This window comes from Protopterus annectens, chromosome 3.part0, assembly GCF_019279795.1.
Source record: "Protopterus annectens isolate FY-2018-M chromosome 3.part0, PAN1.0, whole genome shotgun sequence".
In the NCBI taxonomy this organism is placed as follows: domain Eukaryota; kingdom Metazoa; phylum Chordata; order Ceratodontiformes; family Protopteridae; genus Protopterus; species Protopterus annectens.
The window spans coordinates 434,383,452-434,403,267 of record NC_056731.1 but is presented as its reverse complement, the minus strand read 5'-3'; positions in this window follow the sequence as shown (position 1 = coordinate 434,403,267).

The window sequence follows — 19,816 nt, the reverse complement described above, 5'->3', positions numbered from 1 at the left end:
TGTTGTCATTTCTGCGGGGCGGATAGTCAGTGTCAGTTCTACGCCCAATGATAAGAGGTGGATCAGGGTAGGCATTTCCATTGTCATACGCTTGCCTATCTCTACCCATTTTTCATTTTTTGGTTTCACAAATTTTATTCACCAATGTATTAATACTAGAAAAAATCCTAGTATAATCAAATGCATATCTACTGAAGTCTGGATCGGCTTTAATATCATTATCGATAGTTGTTAATATTTCTTTCAAATCAACCATTTGCTTGGTATAGTCCTCAATTAGGAGTTCAAGAAAGTTAAGTCCTTGTTTATTGAAAAAATCAACTAGTTGAGAAAAAAATGCTGATTGCTTAACTAATCCTGAAGGGTATTTCCATTGCCTTAGACCTTTAGGTACAATGTTCAGTCTGAGGCATTCACGGAAATACAATATTTCAATTTGAAGCTTTTTATATTTGATCAGATAATTATCAAATAGTTTTAAGTTAGAAACCAAATTAGGTGCAGCATTATTGCTCTGTGTGTTCGATTGAGCTCCGGACATATTATTTTGAGATTCACAAAATATACTAACCGGCATGTTAAAGAAAGCATTCAATTCAGGCAGACAGTTACTTGCTGGCAAGTTGCTGTTGTTATTAATCTCATTTAGAGAACTATTTTGATTAGAAGTAGCTGTATTTACAGTTCTTGCTTGACCTGGTGGAATACTAATAGAAACAACATCACCTTGTCCGATCTGTGTTTCAGTCATTGCTGCTGGAATATTGGCGGTTGGAAGGAATTCGCCAGGCATAGTATTGAATCTTACCCCGGTTCGGGGTCGTACCACGGGAATATTAGGACTAATTGCTGGTATATTAGGACGAGCGGTTAAAGCTCTTTCAGATTGTAAACTTTCTACTTTTTCTGCCAAATTTTCTACACGCTGTGTAAGTTGCTGTATCAGAGCTGTAAGATTACCGGTAGAATTTCCGGATAAATCCACATCTTGACTGGAAGTCCTGGTAGGAATAGGACTGCCAGAAAACATCGACTGCGACTGTTGACTATCACGAATTTCAGCCATAAAAACACAAAAAAACTACAACTTAGAAGAAAACACCGAAGTGATAGTGAACAAATAACGCCAAGTCGATGCTATGAAAATACTTTTTACTTTATCTGTAGAGAGCTTAGAAATAGCACAAAAAGAGCCATCCTGACAGACAAAAAGAATTATTACCTTCTGTTACAACAAACCACCAATAAGGAACCTAAACAATTCTGGGCCAGTATTAATAATCTTCTATCTCCAGGCCATTCTATTACACCTAACCCTCAAGACTCTAACCCAGAGAATCCTACACAAATAGCGAATGATTTTAACTCATTCTTCACTAATACTATCCAAACTCTTGCTAGTCATCTATCTTCTGATACCTCTAACCTGCTTCTACCTACATCAAATCCACCTCCCACCCTCCACTTACAACCTGTTTCTACTTCCTTTATCTCATCACTGCTCCAAAAGTTAAAACCTACCACTCCCTCTGCAGACAATCTACTTGCAGAATTCCTGAAAATAGGAGCCAAAGCCTTAGCCTACCCTATTTCCATCCTGATTAATAGATCTATAACTGAAGGACTCTTCACCTCTATCTGGAAGATATCTCATATCATCCCACTACATAAAGGGGGAAACTCCAATGACTAATTTTTGACCAATAGCACTTCTATCACCAATAGCTAAAATCATGGAAAAATGTATCCATAAACAACTACTTAACCACCTTCTCAACAACAGCCTACTTGCTAACTGTCAGCATGGATTCAGACCTTTCCACAGTACCACTACTGCTTTACTCTCCTTTACTAACTCCATCAACACTAACCGTAACAATAACTATATATCATCTTCAGTCTTCATTGACCTCTCCAAAGCTTTCGACATGGTTAATCATACACTTCTTCTGCACTTACTTAAATCTCTTGCTCTTGACCCTCCTTCCTTAACTTGGTTTACATCTTACCTAGAAAACTGTCAGCAGGCAGTACTCTGGAAAAATTCACTTTCAATTCTTCTACCTATCTCTTTAGGTGTACCTCAAGGCTTTATCCTAGGCCCTCTTCTATTTTCTATCTTTATTAATGACCTACAATTTGCTATCCCATATACTACCTCCATACAATATGCAGATGACTCTACTATAATCTGCACTGCCACCTCTCAAACTGAACTCCAATCTCTTACCCAAAAAGCGTTTAACACTGTAGAACAATGGTTCTCTCACCGCTGTCTACTCCTTAACCCCAACAAAACCAAACTGCTACTTTTTTCACCTACCCGTAAGTCTACTCCACTATACTTTACTCTTACTTCCTCTGATGGTACTCTCATTTCTCCTGACCTTTCTGCAAAATTATTAGGAATAACTATTGATAGTAACCTCAACTTTGACTCTCACATCAACAGCACAATAAAACTAGTTAATAAAAAAATAGGATCCCTTTACAGAATCAAACCTTTCCTTACACCTGCAGCAAGGTCCACCATAGCTAGATCTCACCTAATCTCTACTCTTCTCTAAGCTTCCCCCATTTACACTAATCTCTCAAAAAACAACCTCAAAAAACTAGCAACATCCTATTATAACATTGCTCGATTCGCACTAGGATCTCCTTTTCGTACTCATCACTGCTTGAACCTAAGAGAACTAGGCTTGCTTGAACTTCCTAACCAGCTTGCACTTCAACAGCTCTTAATAGCTTACAAGACACTATACCATCCAGCCAATACACCAATACTCTCTAGCCTTATTTCACCATATAATAACCTGAGGCAACTACGTTCTTCAAACAAACTACAGATTAATATTACCAAATCCAATAACTATGCAGGTGACTGTCTATTCTCCAACTCTGTTGGAAAAATATGGAACAAACTACCCTCTGATATCTCATCTTTGACCTCTTTCTCATTTTTCAAAAGACAACTGAAAATGTATCTCAATAAACACTGGCTTTGCTCCTGTACTAACCCAGACTAACCTTACTTTTTTCCTTTACCTTTCCCTTGTTAACTTTCACTGTACAGAAAACTTTGTAAATATATGTTTTCATATGATTATAGTAAAAAAAAAAAAAACCTTTCTTGTTTCTATTCATATTATCTGTAAAACCTGTAATAACTACTTATGTTTGTAATCTAATCTTGTATTTCCATTTTCTGATTAAACTTGTCACAACTTGCGGAGCTTTTCTCCCCTGGCCTCTAGTGAAAATGGATATATATCCAGCTAGACTAGCCCAGTCAACAAATGTGAAATAAATAAATAAATACAAATTTCCTTGTTTCACTTGAAAGAAAGTTACTGTTTGTCATTTTTGCATTTAAGTTACCTGTAACACATTGCATTTAAGTTACCTGGCACTTGCTCACTAAGTCAGCACTAAAAAATGAAAAGCACTACACCCTCACAAACTCCCCTTGAGTACCTTGTTCTCCATTGGCCCTTTTTTCAATTATAAAGGAATTCCCAGTGCTATTCTAGCATGTCCAAAGGTCAGTTATCAATCTCCTCTCCGGTCCAGCTGGTGAATCTGGGAATCTTGAGGCAATGTTACAACTGCCTCATGAACACAGACAACCCTCTCCTCCTCCCAACAAATTCCAACACATGTGAGAGATGCAACCATATAGCCAAACTGGAGGCTAAGCTCTCTCAACTCAGTACTGGCGTAACCAGTCAGGAGGAGAAGGAAACCACACTCACTACAATTCCAGTCTCACATAGACCTACCATGACAGCAAACCAAACACATAAACACACAAAAACATACTCGGAGGCTCTAAATAAAAATCTGCCTAAGCAGCAGAGACCTCCAAAGCAGGCACCCAAGCAACCGCTACCCCAAAACAAAACATGTGCAACACATAGCTCACAAAGCCAGTGTGCTGAACAGTCACAGCCCTTAAGGCTAAACAACACTCCTGATACACTTGTAATAGGTGACTCTATCGTCAGGCACACTGACGTCCTGCTCACCAGGCTGAACAAGGAGAAGTTCACGGTGAGCTGCCTGTCAGGCACTAGGATCCGCCACATAACACAAGCACTCAGGTCACTCCAAGGTAAGTACAAATATGACTCAGTCATTGTCCATGCTGGTGTGAATGACCTGAGACGTACCTCCCTGGACTACATGAAAAGAGATATAGAGGAGCTCTCTGAGAATGTAGCCCAGGCCGGTATGACACTGACCTTGAGTAGCATCTTACACTTACCAAGAATGATGCCACAATATGAAGACAAGATGATCAATTTCAACAATTGACTTAAGTACTGGTGTCATTCAAAGGGGATCCAATGCCTGTCAGCCTGGGATGACATGCTCGACAAGCCTTGATGCTTCACTAGGGACGGCTTGCACCTGTCACCACTGGGCTTTCGGATATTGGCAAAGGCTCTTGCTACCCCCATAGTGCCTTTTTTACGCAAGGCTCAAAAGACAAACCCACCTCCATAGGTATCACAAGGGATAAGAAACTAAGAGTAATGCTACTCAACGCCAGAAGTCTAAACCTTAAGATGCATGCACTCGAAACCCTCCTTAGCATGGAGAACATCGATATCTGTGCAGTAACAGAAACCTGGTTCAAGGCTCCCGAGAGCACCCCAGCACTACCAGGTTATACCTCATACAATGCTTTTCGGCCCCAAAACTTGGACCGAACCACAAAAGGAGGGGGAGTATCAATATTTGTCAAAGATACCCACACCTCTAGGTTGGTAGCACAGCGCGAAGCATCAAACACTATCCATGTGCAATTAACAGTGGGTAAAACTGACACATGTCAGTATGCATCACTCCTGCTTTACACACACAGCAGATGGGAATACAGACATATATGTAAGGACAACACACTATAATAAGCCAAAGGTAGATTGACGTGAATGTGTGGAAGAGGGTGACCATGACAAGGAGCCATTTGGGCCTGCCCCACCCAGCACACAGCCAAAGGGCCCCAAACACATGATGTGCATGTGTCACTCACTGCAGATACTAGCCACCAGTATCTGTCAGCATGACAGACTATATGGTGTATGTGCCAGCTGTGCAACATGGCTGTACAAGGAAGTAGTCACCTAGTAGCTGTATACACGTACCTGTGGCATATGACCCCATGTGTGCCTGTATGTGGCATGACAACCCCTACATGAATGGGTTATGACTCATGCACACACCGCCCTCCCCTTAGCAGTATCATGACAAGCCTGCTGAGGTCATCCAATGTGAAATACACCACTGGGAGAGCTGTAGCTCAGTAATCCCCATGGTGCATCCCATAACTGTGTACTGCTGTAATGATAAACTAATTAGGTAGTAGTTCTAACCCCAGACTTGGCAACTGTGTGAGTGTGTGTTTGTGTGCGTGTCTCGCTGTCTCTGACTGTGTAGAGAGAAATGCTTTTTAGGCTACTCACACTCCGTACAATTCATATACTCACCTTTGGCAAGCCTGCTGATGTCACTCACCTAGCAATACACCTCTGGGAATATCCAATCCTAGTAATCTCCGTAGCGTGTCCTGTAACTGTGTACTGCTGTAGTTTGATAAAGTAGTTAGATAGATGTTCTAACCCCAGACCTGGCAACTGTTGGTGTGTGAATCTGTGTGTGTGTTTAACTGAATAGAGACCAATGATTTTTAGGCCACTCACACTCCATACAATTCATATACTCAGCTTTGGCAAGGCTGCTGATGTCACTCACCTGGAAATACAACTCCTGGAAAGTAGTAATCTAGTAATTCCTGTAGCGTGTCCTGTAACTGCATACAGCTGTCGTGTGATAAAGTAGTTAGGTAGGTGTTCTAACCCCAGACTTGGCAACTGTGAATGTGTGTCTGACTGAGTAAACAGTAGTGCTTTTTAGGCTACTCACACTCTGTACAACTCATATACTCAACTTTGGCAAGGCTGCTGAAGTCACTCACCTAGAAATACACCTCTGGGAAAGTCAAAACCCAGTAATTGCCATAGCGCATCTTGTAACTGCGTACTGCTGTAGTGTGATAAAGTGGTTCGGTAGATGTTCCAACCCAAGGCTTGGCAACTGTGTGTGTGAATTTGTGTGTCTCAGTCTGTCTTACATTGAGTAGAAAGCAATGCTTTTTAGGGTACTCACACTCCTTAGAATTCATATACTCAACTTTGGCAAGGCTGCTGATGTCACCCACCTAGAAATACACCTCTGGGAAGGTTGTAGCTCAGTAATCTCTGTAGCAAATCCTGTACCTGCGAACAGCTGTAGTGTGATCTAGAACCGTGGTAGGGTTCCATCTCCACCCATGACATTTCTGGATGTTTTGTGTGTGTTCCAATGTCTGTGTATGGAGGAATGCATTATAGGCTACACACTTACAGTAAATTTCGAATGCCCTACTTTGGCAATCCTGCTGATGTCATTCAGTGTGAAATACACCTTTCGGGAAGGATTTCTCTAGTAATCCCTGTGGTGTGTTGTATAACAGCTACATGTTGTAGTGTGATACAGACCATGGTCAAGGGTTCGATACCCACACATCAGTTGTGGAAACTTTGTGTGTGTCTCACTGTCTGTGTAGGGAGCAATGCATTTTAGGCTAGTCACTCACAGTACAGTTGAAATTGCCATCTTTGGTAATCCTGCTAATGTAATTCAATGTGAAATACACCTTCGGGGAAAAAGCACTGCAGTAATGTCTGTGGTGCATACTATAACTGCATGGTGCTACAGTGTAATAAACTAGTTATGTAGGGGTTTAACTCCCAGACATGACAGGTGTGTGTATGTGTTTGTAATTCATAGAGGTGAGTGTGTGACAGCTGGTGGCAATGTGGAGGGGGTTTTGCAAATTTATTTTATGGAGGCCCTACTATATATCACAATGTCAACCAGACAGGGATAACAGATGTAAATTAGCTGAGAGGCTGGATTGCAAAGCCATACACATACATGTGACATCAAGGCCAGCCACTTGTTTGGCTGTGGAGGGATGCCTATTCATACAAGACGTATAGTGTATGGGGCCTCTCAACCCCATTAATGGTGCATGTGGACATATGTGTATTTGCTAATCTGCCATTGCTATCTACAAATGTATGGCCATATATACCTATATAGATTTATACATCTGCTAATATATATATATATAAAACTATGTCCATATACACCTACATAGATATATATCTGTGTACACATATGTAACGTGCTGTGTTTATGTAGACACATAGGTGTAGACATATGTATGTGTCGATTTAGACATATGCATGTATATATGTGCATATATATTGAAATATATGTATATAGTTTTATATATATATATATATATATATATATATATATATATATATATATATATATATCTACATATTTAGATATGTTGTATCTGTTTAGATATTAATATAGGTAAACACACATACATCTAAATGTTGGTATACACTCTCTGTACTGTTGCATGACTGGAATGGATGATATGTTTCTGCAAACATGCAATCTCTTTGTAGCTGTCATGGCTTAGTGGTAAATCACTTTGTCTATGGTGTGCAGGGTCCTTGATTTGAGCCTTGCAAGAGCTGCTTATTTTGTTGCTGAACAGAACACGGCTCATTGGATACACAGTGAATAAGGCACTTTAAAGCAGTTGTAAGCAGGTTTGCATGGGTTTGCGTGAAGCTAAGCAATGCCTACACAATTTAAGCAATTCAGCAGCTAACTGAGTATAAGAAACTGTAACCAGACTTTAGCAGTGTTTACCTCCATGCAAACCCATGTACAACTGCTTTAAAGTGCCTTAATCACTCTGTATGCATCGGCCCTTGTTCTGCCTAGCAACAAAATAAACAACCTCTGCTAGGCTCGAACCCAGGACCATGCACACCTATATATATATCTATATATATATATATATATATATATATATATATATACAAAGAATACATTCCAACATGTACATGTATGTGTGCATGAAAATATATTAATGTCTAAACAGATACAACATATTGATATATGTAAATATATATATATATATATATATATATATATATATATATACACACACATATATGTAAGCAGATATATATATATATATATATATATATATATATACATATATATATATATATATATATATATATATATATATATATATATCTATATAGGTATATACGGGCATACACCTGTAGATAAAGTGGGAACATAGCAGAAACATATATGTCCACATGCTGCATTAATGGGGTTGACAGGCACAAACAACATACGCCATGCACAGATAGGTATCCCCACATAGCCAAACACGTTTGCCCGGCAATACACTACCAATTGTTGCAGATCCCATAACCAGGACCTTACACGGTAAGGGCACAAGATGTTAACAGTACTCAATCCCACCTGTATGATGTCAGGCTGGTATCAGTAACATTTCATGCAGTACAGTCAGGCTCATAATGACTCTCATTTTGCAGTCATCTGTTACCTTTGTTAGCCAGAGTCCCATACCATTGACCTTTACTTCAGAGATGTAGATGCCAAACAACAGTGGTCCCAGGACTGAACCCTGAGGTACTCCACTTGTCACTTGTCTGGGGATGGATTTGGAGGCAGTTACACCTACAGTTTGGATTCTGTCAGTAAGCCATGTGGCAAACCAGCAAGTGGTATAGGGATGTATGTCCAGATTAGTATATTAATCTATGTTTCCATACTGGGGGATGGTGTTGAAGGGCTTGGCAAGGTCCACATAGGCTTTGTGGACTGCCTTACCTTCTTCAACAGCTATGCAGACTGAGTTAAAGCAGTCAGTCATTTCAGGAGACAAGACTGGCCCTCCATGAGCCCAATCTGTGTGAGATCCAGTGTTTGAGGGTTGCCAATGTCTGAGTTCAAAACATCCTTGATAATGCATTCCATGGCCATGCAGATCAGGCTCATCAGACTGATGTGACGGTAGTTCTAGGGTTCACAGGTGGCCCTGTGTGGAGTGGGGTAACTGCAGCTGTGCACCACTCAGTGGGCACCAGGCCTGATGCAAGGCTATGATTACACATGACAGTTAGGTGAGTTGCCATTCCATTTTGTAGTTCGTGTAGTACACAGCCCAGGATGTCATCTGATCCCATGGATGCTGTATTCTTAGTTGTGGGTAGTGCATTTCCTGCCTGTGTGGCTGTGATTACTGGGCAATGGAACCCTTTATGTATTGACATGGGCCCTTTTGGAGGTGTGAGGGGGTGAATGTTGCACTAAATCAATCTGCCAAAATATTGGCACATTCCGTGAGAGCAGTCTATGTAATACCATTCTGTTGCATCTCAGAGCACTGCTGAGCATTGCCAGTTAGAATTCGGACATAACTATAGAATGCTGTGTGGTTATCTGTGGCAATTTTAGTTACATAATCAGCTTTGAAGGATTCCATGAGGGATCTCAACGTCTTACTGGGGCAGTAAGGGAGTTATTTGCATCCTTGGCTTATCCTTTTTCCTTCAACAGTGTCTACCATCTGTTGTATACTCTGTTAATGGCAGGAGACCACCAGAATGGCTTGATTATTTGGGAGGTGAGCATCGTGGTTCTATGTGGGATGTCAGGAATCATGCACAAGTGGCTGTGCTCATACAGTGCCTTAGTGCAGGATTCATCAGTTGAACTGTCAGCTCCTGTCCCCATGGGTGTCACAAACATTGTCACTTCTGCCTTGAGTAGCATGAAGTTGGCCTTGGAGAGGTCTTTTACGTTTTATGGACAACTGTATATACATTCCTTTCACATGTTCAGTTTGATTAGCCTATGGTGGGCTTAATTTGGTGGAACCGCAGTCCTATGTACTGTTATGATGGCTGACTGGTTAATTGCTGTATACAGGGCCATGGCTTCTTGACCCACAAAGGCAAGTTATTTTTGTTCTGGCCAGAACAGCAGTTAATGCATACAGACTAATTAGGACAATTGGGTCTATATTAGAACACCGAACATTCAAAATGTTGAGTGTTCTAATATCGAAACCTACCAATCGAAAATACTAGACATCGAACATTCAGAACAACGTATTTTTTCCTAGGGAAAAAATTTGCTGTTCTAAAACACATACACCCAACACAAGCACACTAAACAAACAGCAATCCACACACATACACCTAAACTCTTACACCTAACCCTACACTAAACTATACACACACCACTAACTACCCACTTACCTTAACCCAAACCCTAACCCTAAGGTCCGTCACTATTGCACACTCACCTCACCCGCACCCTAACCTAACTCACTTAACCCTCCCTAACCCTCACATCCACACAATCGCACACATACCTAGCCCGTGCCCTAACCCTAACTCACCTAACCCACCCTAAACTTCATGTCCACACAATCGCACACATACCAAACCCGCACTCAATCACACACTTACCTGAACCCGACCCGTAACTTTCCACCAGAGTGCTGAAAATACCAAAGCAACAAAAACGGACAACCAAATTTTCCCTAGGAAAAAATTTGTTTTTCTGCTTCTTTGATATTTTTAGCATTCGCTGAAAATGGGTCGATATTAGAACACTCAACATTTTAAATGTTCGGTGTTCTAATATAGACCCAGGACAATTTAGGTTAGTCACACTCAATATAATTCAAATGCCCTATTTTTCCAATCCTGCTGATGTCAATCCCTGTGAAGTACACCATTGGGGAAAGAGTACTCCAGCAATCTCTGTTGTGTGTGCTATAACAGCGTAATGCTGTAGTGTGATATGGAACTCTGGTAGGGGTTCTATTCTCACAGATGGGAGTTGTGGATGCTTTTGTGTTTGTTCCTATGCCTGTTTAGAGAGCAATGCATGTTTGGCTAGTCACACTCACTACAATTCATTCGATCTACTTTGGCAGTCCTGCTGATGTCACTCACTGTGAAATAAACCCTTGGGGAAAGAAAATTCCAGTAGGTTCTGTGGTGCATTCTGTAATGGCATAGTGCTGTAGTGTAATAACTAGTTAGGTAGGGGTTCTAATCCGACAGGTGTGTGCGCTTGTGTATTTTAATGTGCTGATGTATCTCATTCACGCCCTGTGTGGAGGTGGTTGTGAGTGTGTAACAACTGTACCCAATGTTGTGGGTGTTTGTAAATTTTCTTATATGGTGCCCCTAGCATAAGTCACAATATCCACCATGCAGGGATAACAGAGTGATATCAGTACATAGTCAGTAACAGGTTCGAAACCCAGGACTGGTAAGTGTCTGATACAAACAGGCTCATCTTTTACTCTCCCAACCCACCCTGACTTATCTTTGCCTCTGTCTGCCTCTCTCACTGTCTGTCTGGTGGATGTGAAGACTTACACCTGCTTTGCTTAGGCAGCGACATGTGTATTGTCAGTGATGCTCATGATCAACTGATGGCCTCTGCACAGATTACAGCCCTCCTCTAGCTGATTGCATGTGGAACAGCTGTGGTAACATTCCCATAGCCAATTGCATGGAAAAATACTCCAATATCTAGGAACATCTTGTTGGTGTTGGTCCTTATCATTCGCTGTGAGCAGGAACTAGATCTTTTGTCTGGCAAACAGCATCACAGATGGACTGGGGACTTACCTTTGACAACATACATTGTGGAAATAGGCCAACACACAGGAGGGGCATGTACCTGTCCTGACTACAAACTGTAAGTGCTGCTATACTGCAGTTGGGGTACTATTGGTTTATGAAAAGTGGTGGTAAATTAGTGCTCGAAAAAACACTTACAGCAAAATAATAGCACTAATGTTGCGAATCCAAAATACTCTTTATTTCCACAAAAGTACACAAAGAATTAAGCGCTTTCATCAATGCAAATTTGACTTCATCAGAATTAATTAATACACCTCAAAATACATTCTTATGTGACTTTTCTGGTACAACTTGTGGGTTTGCTCACACTCAAAATGGAAAAGAAAATGTTTACAATGAGTTTAAATCCTTAAAGGACATGTTATATACTTTTGAAAAAAAACGTTTTTTAAATACAAATTGTGTCAACTGGAAATATGTTATTTAAATGAGTGTATAAAAGGAAAAATAGTGCAGCAGGGCCTTAGAGTTTTCAAGTTTCCTTTTGGAATACACTACGACCTGAATGTATTAATGAATTTATTAACATGTTTGATAAATGGGGCCTGGAATTACTTGAAAGAAGTGTATTGGTATATGAAAAAATGGAGGGGAAACTACAGAAAGAGGTTGAGCATCTAAATTAAGATTGTTTCTGACTTGCTTTTTGATCAGTACCAGGGTTTATATGACAAGATTCTAAACAGAGTTGGTAAAAAATGTGACAATATTTTTAATAAAAAAGTTAAGAAGTTAGAAAGGGATAGGAAACAATATCAACACGGGGATGTTTACCCCACAGACAGATTAACAGGTTATGACAAGGGCAATGCAGTTCACCTTAGTGGTGGCCACACTAATGAAAACGTTCTCAACCCTACAGATTTTGAAGTTATAGAGGAATTAGAACTATTTAATATGGAAGATGATGAACAGGCTGTTGGTCACCAGGATTTTCCCTTACCCAGGCACTCCAAAAGAATAGCCAATCGCAAACAGGCAAATTTTTCTGCCTACAACAAGGTAGTGCAAAAACACAGGAACTCTCCCAGATGGTAAGGGAACCCCTACCAGGTTATGGCTTAAATGGCAATTTGTCCAAAATTCAGTATACTATGAACGGGTTTCATATTTTTAACTACACAGAAATGGAAATTACACCGGAATATTTTTCCCTTTTTCTAAAGGGTTTAAATTTGTGCTAACAAAAATACCGGACATAGCTAATACATTTGTGGAATTGCAATTATATTTAAGGAAACTTAATTTAAAATTAATAAATGCCAGGAGTGTAAAGCAAGATAAGCAAGACATTAATCAAACAAAGACAAGCCTTAAGAAGAGTAGCACCTTTAACCCTCCCTTACACCCCCTTATTAGTACATTTGAGAAGGTTATCAGGGATGATATATATAAAATTTGGGGTAGGTATAAAAAAACTTTTTACAACCTTAACAACACAGAAAGGACTTTGCTTACAAATTTGAGGAATGACAGGAGTATCCGTATTATGGTTCCGGACAAAGGCGGAGGGATTGTTTTATATAACAGTACTGATTATACTAATGTTATGCAAAACATTTTGTTCAACGAAAACAACTACTCCACATGTTCCAGGAATGAAATACACATAGTCTACCAAAGAATAGATAGTTTTTTGTACGAATATTTAATGGATCAAAGAATTACTAAGATGGAATATGATTTTTTAATAAATTTGTATCCAAATATTCTGGCCATTTTCGGTATTCCCAAAACACATAAGAGCATAGAGAATCCACCTTTTAGACCTATTGTGGTGGCAGCAGGATCCAAAACACACAATTTATCTGTGTATGTAGACAGCAAGATCAAACATGTTGTTAATCTATGCCCCCAGTTGGTCAAAGATTCCTGTGATTTTCTAGGGCAGCTTAAGGACAACTTGTAGCATGCTGATTTACACCTTCTGACTATTGATGTAATTGACCTCTTTACCTGTATTCCAAAGCAAGAAGGGTTAACCTTTTTTGAGGAAACTCTGTATAGTTTGTCCAACTTAAACAATGATGAGGTTAAATTAGTTTGTGAAATAATGGAAATTATTTTGGACAATAATTACATCTTTTTTGAGGGTGAATATTACCAACAAGTCTGAGGTGTAGCAATGGGAGCAGCTTGCGCACCCACCTATTCAAATTTGGTACTATTGGGATGGGAAAGAGAACATCTGTTTAAAAGTGATTTCTATGAGAACATATCTTTTTATTGCCGCTTTTTGGATGACATTTTTATTTTATGGAAGGGAACTGTGGATAGCATTCCCTTATTTATACAGTATTTGAACCATACTACAGAATTTTTAAAGTTCACTTTTCACCATGATTTTCATGAAATTAATTACCTAGATATTAAAATTATTAAGGATAAAGAAAAATATATATCCAGGATTTATCGTAAAAAAAACTTTTGTAACAACTATTTACACTATAACAGCCACCACCCTTTATCTCAGAAGAAGAGTATTATAAAGGGACAAGCTGTTAGAGTAGCCAGGATGACCTCCTTGTATGAAGATGTTTTGAGTGAATTTGACCTCCTTAGAGGTATGTTTTTGGACAGGGGTTACCCTGTAAGTTTGGTTGAAAGTACTTTAAATGAAGTCTTAAGAGAGTGGGGGAAAAATATTTACCCCTTCTCGGTAAAGGTTTGAATAAAAACAAAATTATGAATTGTGAAGAGAAAAGTGGAACAGTGAATAGCATTAATTTTGAACAAACTTGTATTATACAGTATAGTCCCTTATGTCAACAATTAAAAGGAGTTATACAAAAAAATTGGAGTATTTTTAAAGTAGATTACGAAGTACACAAGGTGGTGGGAGACAAATCGTTTTTTACTACAAAAATTGGACATAATATTAAAAGAATTTTAGAGAGAGGACAATATGTGTCCAGTAAAAATGAGGTTACAAGAGGTACTAAGCTGTGTGGTAGATGCAAATACTGTTGTCATATTTTACAAGATCAGGTGATTAGTTTAGAAAACACAATTAAAAGTGTTGTTTATTTTAGGAGGGGAAATTGCTACTCCAGTAGGCTAGTGTATTTAGCTAAGTGTGACACTTGCAACTCATATTATATTGGGAAAACAGAAAGATCCCTTAAGACTAGAATATATAAACACCTGTACGACATCAAAAATAAAAGAGAGACAAATGCATTGTACAAGCATAGCACTACTTGTGAACATCACATGGGCTATAGATTTGCAATACTTGATCAAATAAACTTAGAGGCTAGGGGAGGGGACTGGCAGAATGTATTATATAAAAAGGAGCTTATGTGGCAACTAAGATTGGCTGCAAACCTTCCTCCCGGTTTAAATGATTATTTGAGTATTCATTCTATTTTAAAAGAAAAAGCAGAAACCATCTAATGGTTGTATTTTAGCACAATTTTGTATATAAAAGTTTATACTGGCTATAGCAACATTTACTAAGGAAGGATTATACAACAATGTTAATTTAAGTTTTAAATTTCACAATATGTTTTGGAAACATTTTTATTTAGCAAATGTTTTTTAAAACATTTTTTATATATATTTTTCTTTAAGACTTTCTTTGCTTAATTAGTTTTGCGCAACCTGTGACAGGCTTTTACCAATCAATGGACGTCCAATGGTACATAGGAATGTATTTTGAGGTGTATTAATTAATTCTGATGAAGTCAAATTTACATTGACGAAAGTGCTTAATTCTTTGTGTACTTTTGTGGAAATAAAGAGTATTTTGGATTCGCAACATTAGTGCTATTATTTTACTATTGGTTTAACAGGGTGTGTGTGGATATGGCTGTCCTACATGTTTTAATACTTTTCATGTCAGTGCTAAGTTTATGAGGAATCCCCATCTGTAGGGTCATTTGCAGAGGGGGCAGTGTGTGGTGCTTTGTGTTCCTTGTGTTACCCATAGAGCACCTATCTCTCAACTGCTGAAGGTAGTGGGAGGATTGCAGTCAGCAGATGGTGACAGCCGGGAGAGTTACTGACGTCATATCCCTCATAGGACATATGTTGCATCAAACCCTGTTATGACAGGAAATGTATGAGGTCATCACAGTGACATGTCAATATTGGGCCTGTGTTTGTGCCTCCAGCCACAACCCTGTCAACCTTTGTACATATGTCATGCAGTAGGGGGTGCATATGTTCTGTACACCATATTCAGTGACATCATATCTGATAAGCCAGTGAGATATCAGCCCGCTACACATGCTATGTATAGTAGGGGTTATATTTGAGGACATAGCCTGGGCATTCTGTGATTGTGTGACAGTACTGAGGTATGTGTAAGTCTGGTAATTGTTGACAGTGCGTGTATAGTGCATATGTACCTTGGCCTGTGTCGAGACTGTGGTAAACATCAATGTTCTTGTTCCTGTTCTATCTGATGTTACATGCTGCTCCACTGTATGTCACCCTACCAGGTTACATGTTTGTAAGGGCAAACACACACATGTCCCAAACCACAGAAAGCCATCGGGCCACACTGTGTAGTGGCCCAGTATATGTAGAGTTGTTGTGTGAGTGGCTCATATGTGGATGGTGTACATCAGATAGTCCATATACTGTGATAGTATGGTAGCTAACCATATGTGGCTGTGGCTGTGTTCACACTGGTTGTGGTTATGCACTTTCACACAGGTGTCTGGTACTCTGTGATGCAACATGCCTGTAGAGCCTGCTATCTATGCAGATACATGTGTATTCCCACATAGGAGATGTAGCCCAGTGTTGAGTCAGTCTGCCTGTAGCCTGCACTGTGCTTTGTTACATGCCTAGCAGCTTACTGTACTTCTCTAATGAGATGTCATGTCCAGATACTTGCCAGATGTACTGCTGCCTGACCACCATGACAGTCATGTATGTCAGACAAAACAGTGGGATGCTGTTCAGATGTATGTCAGTTACTAGTGGATAGTATGTGGCCATGGCACCTCTGTACCAGTGGTTATTATGTATCAGGACAGACAGGGGTGTATGAATGCATAATCTATGGGGGCGAATGTATACCAGTATGTACGTGTTATACCCATCTACATGGCTGGTAACATCCACATTGATAGGCCTGGTCCACATGTCTTGCATGAAGGGGTTCTGTGTATACTCCTGGACTGACCTGAGTGTGTCAGACTGTCCACATATATTGGCCATATCGCAGCTGTAGTTCACAGGGGCATTACTGTGCTAGCAGTGGTACTGTACTATGATGACCATAGGATGTCTGTAAGTAGCCAATGGCACACATGTTAACAGCAGATGTGGCCTACCACACACACCATTTCTGTGAAGACAATCCCTTTTACAGTAGCAATAGTCTACTAATATACTGAGAGGTTGGGACTGTTGGGGCTGAGGCAGGGCTCCACTCCATGTGCAGGGCATATGGTGAACATATATGTATAAATAAGTATACATATATCCATATAGATATGTACACATATACATATCTTGCTTACTGTATGACAACAGTTTTACACGTATGTGCCTGTGTTCCAGCCTCTGTCCGCCACCTACATACCAGGCTTTGCACATATGACATGCTGTCAGGAGTTGTTATGTAGTGGGCTGTGTGTATGTCATGCAGTCATTCCTGCCATCACTTTACTGCTGTTGTGTCCCTCACATATACTGGGGAGTTGGAGCCATATATGTGTGGGTTTCACCTACACAATACATGTGTGCCGTAATGCACTCCAGAGGCCAGTGGATGTTACAGTGGTATATGGTCCAGTATTAGTGAGAGTAGGAGGGGTGCACCATGACTAACCTAGGCTGTTACAACATGTGTGGGCATCTGGGATAGGCTGCCTTAAGGTAACTGGATGTCCTTTATCATACAATCTACCTTGGTTAAATGCAGGCCTACTGCCTCCTGCCATACGGGATGTTCTGTTTGTCAGTGTGATTGTGATGGCATCAGGTATGTCTTGTTATGTAACAGATACATCCCGTTGTGTCAGCTGGGGTCTGTCCCCCCTAGGGATTGTGTACAGAGTGCAGATACAGGCTGCTGACCTATACATCTGCATTACGTACTGGTGATTGTCTGGTATGCTGTAGCTCAGTCTGTCATTACTAATGTACTACTTGGAGGCCTCGGCCTGGATAGCAACATATGTCAACCTTTCCAGACTACTGTCTTAGTATAACTGTTTCACAGTTGCATTACACTGCTCATATGGATGTCAGTGTCTAAACAGCTATATGACATGGCATATACAACTGTCATAGTACACACATAAAGCTTTCACATTCATTTATGCACACCTGTGTATGGTGTTATACCCTTTGATATCTCTGTGGGTATATGTTGCAGGCTATGAATGTCATCCGTATGGGTGGCTCATACAGTTTCCAGTTGGTAAGGTGGTGACTGTAGGAATACTGGCTGCTCTATATTATGTGCACATACTACATATGTATATTACTGTACAAATATGTGTGTGTGTATATGTAGTTATATATATATATATATATATATATATATATATATATATATATATATATATATAAATATAGATATATATCTGTATCTGCATACATGTGTCTGTGTATATGTATCCTAGGGATGGCCATGTTGTGTCTGGTCCTGGTTATGGGATCTGCAACACTTGGTACTGTATTACAGGGGGGTCGTGCTTGGCTGGGGGTATACCTATACATACCAGATGTATATTGTGTGGGGCCTTTCAACCCCATTAACATTGCATGAGGACATATATGTTCTTTTATTTCCCCATTATCTACAGATGTATATATATATATATATATATATATATATATATATATATATATATATATATATATATATATATATATATATATATATCTGCTGACATAATTATATAACCTGCCGTATATATTTAGACATGTAGATGTGGACGTATATATCTATAGATGTAGTTTTTTGCATGTTTATATGTTCATAAATAGTTATATGTGTCTCTCTCTCTCTATATATATATATATATATATATATATATATATATATATATATATATATATATATATATATATCTGTTGTAACCATTTAGACATTAATATATTTACTCACACACATACATCTACATGTTAGAATACATTCTCTGTACTGTTGAATGACTGGGCTGGATGATATGTTTGTGAATACATCAAGGACATGTATATCTGCAATGGCTTAGTGATAAATCACTTTGGCTATGGTGTGCAGGGTCCTAGGTTTGATCCTAGCAGAGGCTACTTATTTTGTTGCTAGGTAGAACAAGGGCCATTGGATACAGTGTGCTTAAGGCACTTTTGAGCAGTTGTAAGTGGGTTTGCGCGGGTTTGCATGACGGTAAGCGCTGCTAACCTCCGCTTATGTTTTCTTACAGTCAGTTTGCTTCAGATTTCTCAACCTGTGTAGGCATAGCTTACCCTCGCGCAAACCCGCTTACCACGGCTCAACAGTGCTTACTACCACTTACCCCCCGCTTATTCCTTTAAAAGAAAAGAAAAAGGGGTTGATAGGAAGGTGGTGAAAAATGGGGCACAAAGAGGGAAAGACAGTAGGGGAAAAAAGCTAGGCATGTGCAGGAAGGGTATAGGAAAGGTCCATAGCTGCCCATTTCTTCTACAGCAACAGCTGTGCATATACACTATATTTGCAGGTACTTTTGGTCCCTCAAACCCCTGGGAGAGGGATGAGGACAACTTATATTCATTGTGATGCCAATTAGAACAGATTACATGTGTCCAGTGGACATGTGTGCAAAATGGACAGCTATGTATGGGGCAAGATTTTTTTGTGGGAACAGATTGACCTTTTTTTTTCAGGTGAGAGTGGGATGTTGGGGAGGGGTAGTAGATATATTTGGGGAGGGAGGTTGGGTAGGTTAACAGACAAGACACACAAGACACATACAGGGCCAGTATATGACACATGTGGGGTGGTAAACACCTTGGACAGGGAGGGGTGTTTGGAAGTCGCAAGCCCATGAGCCCCCAACTGGAAACAGTTGGACTGAGGTCCTCACCCATGGGCAGTCATTCTGCACCTTCACGGCCCCAAAGGTATCTGTGCTGGGGACTGTGTAGGAGGGGCAGGCTCACCCTCTAATAGTGCCACTCGGCTCTCAAGCTAGTGTAGACACTCTCAATACTCCAGATCGAGCTCCCTATGCACCATGGCCCAGAACTGTTGATGGGTGACA